This window comes from Phodopus roborovskii, unplaced genomic scaffold (genome assembly GCF_943737965.1).
Source record: "Phodopus roborovskii unplaced genomic scaffold, PHOROB, whole genome shotgun sequence".
Taxonomy (NCBI): Eukaryota; Metazoa; Chordata; class Mammalia; order Rodentia; family Cricetidae; genus Phodopus; species Phodopus roborovskii.
The window spans coordinates 2,288,885-2,292,496 of NW_026126550.1; the positions used below are offsets into that span (position 1 = coordinate 2,288,885).

General features: G+C 46.8%; 1 long non-coding RNA gene across 1 annotated transcript; it reads left to right on the forward strand.

The window, feature by feature from the left end:
* Nucleotides 1-1,123: 1,123 nt before the first annotated feature.
* On the forward strand, nt 1,124-3,404 carry LOC127234363 (uncharacterized). Its single transcript, XR_007835581.1, has 3 exons — nt 1,124-1,264; nt 2,361-2,437; nt 3,093-3,404. It is a non-coding gene; the product is annotated as an uncharacterized LOC127234363 (long non-coding RNA).
* Nucleotides 3,405-3,612: the final 208 nt, after the last annotated feature.

The following is a 3,612-nucleotide window of genomic DNA, read 5'->3' on the forward strand; positions in this document are numbered from 1 at the left end:
AAGCAAGGTCCCAGGGAAAGGTGGTACTTGTGTAAGACCCTCAGAATGAGGAGTATCTCAGTTTTGGTCTGTTCCCCCAAGAACTCAATGTCTAGTCCAGTTGATGCAACACTCAAGAGGCTTTAATGAATCATTTGCACAAATAGGCGAGCTCAGCACACAGGCTAGAGAGAAGCCCTATCCCCCAGGCACAGGTGTCTTTAAAGGCAAAACCCATAATCTTAGGGAGGGGGTGTGACCCTCAGTCCATTGAGTACATGACCCTTTGAGGCAGGATGGTCTCGATGTTGGGGTCAACAGACCTTAGGGCCTCAGGGTGTGCTAATCAATCTTGTCTGGGCAAACTGGAGTTGCAGCTATCTCTTTGTTTTTTAAGGACCCTATTTACCACCTGTTGACTCACTGAAAGGAGGGCAGTGTGAATTCTTGGTATCCTGCCATCTCAGGGCCTTGTGAGGGGAAGTTAGCAAATTCCAGGTTAGACTGTCCTTTATTTCAAATGGGGGGGGTCTTTAACTTTACTTTTTTGTCTTTTACTTGAGCTAGCTATCTGGGTCTTGGGTATTGTAAGTGGCCTAGAGAGAGAAGAGGACACTTTGAATTGGGTCTCTTTCAAGAGGATCATAATAAAAAGTGGACTCCACTCAATGTGACAATCCATCTTAGCCACAGAGGTCAGAGCTTTTAGTATTGACTAAGCAGACTCATTCTACAGACAAGGAAAGGGTGGTCCTCTACATGCACTAGACAGTGGCTTGCATTTGTGGCTAGAATACCCATCAGAAACAGCTACAGAAAGGAAAGGTGCATTTGAGCTCAAAGTTCCCGGAAGTTCAGTCAATCATGAGAGGAGAAGTGTAGGGCCCTGCATGGACCCCCGAGGCACCTTGAGCAAGCTTGATCCTGTTGGCTGGAACATCTTGCACCAGAGTAGTACTTGGTATTCTTCTTGATTTGTTAACACAAATCTGCTGGGGAGGAACTAAGCCCGAGAACTTGTACTCTTGACCCTTGATTGTTTTCCACTGTGTTGTAAGTCAGTTATATAAACCTACTCCATGTCCTCGAAAAAAATGTCATTTGGCATTTGGCATTCAGCATTCCAGCTGCACATATAACCCGCTGTCTTGTCTCTTATTTCAATCTCTAGGCCTTTGCCCTATTAGTGGAACAGATTGTAGCTTGGGGGCTACAAGTGGAGGTCCGACTGAGATCGGGAAGAAAGGATCACCTAAGAGATCACCCTCAGAGGCCTTCCAGCAAAGTAAGTGAATGAGGGTATATTGAAGGATGGGTACCAGTAACTGTAAGGAAATTCTCAGTGGGCAATTAGTGGCCCTATTGAAAAGACAGGGCATCAGGATTAAAACTAAGACAGCGAAGACTTTCATTGCCATATTAGAAAAACCTAGTCCCTGGTTTACACACTCTGGAGGCTTCAACATCACCGATTGGTAACAGGTAAAAAGATCTCCAAAAGGCTTATAAAGAAGAGGGGCCTGATAATTTCCCTATTGCCACAGTTTCCCTTTGGTGTATAGTTAAATATGAACTCCTGAGCAACAATGTTAAAGTAAAAGAACAAATGGCAGAGATGATTAGGACTTTTGAGGAAGTACAAGATTTAGAATCTGTGCAATCTATCAGGGAACAACAGGGATCCCAACTAGAAGATGATAGTCCCACTTTAACTACTGAAGAAGATACTTTGGAAGCAGAAACTGAACAATTAAAACAAAGAATTGCTGAAGCTGATGAGCACCAGTGCCATCTGCCATGACACAACCCCTTTTCTTATGATCCCTTTGGTAGAGCCTCTGCACCTCAAGGGATAAAGGAGGAGGTCAAAGATTTAATAACCACAGTAGAAGAATTAGGAAATGAAAGACAAGTGTAAGGATGGAAAAATTTAGTCTACCTCTCCCTAGACTCTGCCCCCTAGCAGTGAGTAGGCACAAGGTCACATTCTTGATTGTTTATGACAGGGTGGTTTACGACAACACCTGTGAATAAATGAACACAGGAAATGAGCCTTGTCACACCACCCAGAAGCCCTAACGAAAGCAGACTTCCTGGGCTAAGCGCGGGCTTGGATAGTTCAAATTGATTGGTCCGCACTGGATGCTATGAGATGATTGGTTCATGATGTGCAGGCTTTGTTGTAATCCTATAATAGCTGTCTAAACCCTGTACCCAGGGTTCCCAGTCCCCTACTTCCATGTGGAGTATGGCTGTGGACCCCAGTGCAGTGGAACATAAAAGACCTCATGCTTTTGCATCAAGACACTTCTTGTGAGTGATTTGGGGGGAGCACCTTTCCTGAGTCGGTGCGTGAGGGTCTGGTCTACGCCCTCTGCCAGGCTTTCATTTGGTGCATTGACCAGGAATGGCCGGGAAACCGCGACCACCCCTCTCACCTGAGAACCTGGACTTGGAGGTACGGGGATCCCCTCTGATGTGTGTATTTAAGTTTGTATGTATTATGTGTTGGCCAGTGTATCTGTTCTGAATATGTGTTTTCTGGTATCGGTTTTCTGGAATGCGTTCTTGGTTTTGGTTTGCAGCTGCCTTCTTGGGCCGTAAGGACCAAGGGGCTGTGATCAGCAGATGTGCGAATTCGGTCACAAAGCTGTGGCCTGGGGCAATCTCCGGCGGGGGGGAGGGGGTATAGGAAGCCTGGGGATGCCCACTTCTTAGCTTCTGTCTGTCGGTTGGTACCGAGTCTGAATCTGTTTGCTGCCTCCAGGGAACACCCTAGATGGTGATGAGGTTCTTGCCGCTTGGAGTCTTTTGCCTGTTTGCTGGAGACTCGGCAGGTCACATGTCTGGATCTGTCAGTTTCTGTTTGGTGTGTTTTCGTTCTATGAGTCTTTGGTGTCTTGTCTTTGTCTGTAGTTTTACCCTAGGACTGACTGTGATGGACTACTCCCCTTTAGTTTAATTCTTGACCACTGGACTGAAGTTAACCCATAATCTGTCAGTAGAGATTATTGAGATTCTGGCAGACTTTTGTGCCTGAGTTGATGGACATTTGTTGTTGGATGGCGTTTAATTTTGACATTATCCAAGCTGTTAACACAACTGTTTTTCAGGACCTGGCTCTCATCCTGTCCCACTGCCAGAGAGCAACTGTGGGTCCATCTTTGGGACTGGAAGACCCAGTGAGACTGTAAATGCGCGGGTCTCCCACCCCCTGGAGCGTGCCACCACTGCCACTACAGACTCCTGGGCTGCCGGGGTGGGAGGGGCAGAGCCATGCCAGAATGGATGGGCGGGGTTATGACCCTGCCAATGTGCATGTTTGGCTGCCCCCAATGTTGGGTGGCCAGATTACAGCCTCCAGTGCTGTGCCTCCGATCTTTGTAATTAGGAAACTAGCTCTTTGTAATTAAAAAACTAACCACCTGTCGTGTCTACCTTGATCAGCAAGGAAAACGCAACACCCAGACTCTTCTTTAAGCAGTTTATTCAGGAACCTTGTATAATCTTCTTACCCCGGGGTAGGCCAGCCCACAGCTTAAAAGCCCGTGGGCAGTCAACCCCAGAATGCCATGCGGTGAAAAACAAAAGCAGACAGGTCCACATACATGGAAGCAAGCCAGATTCTCAGCC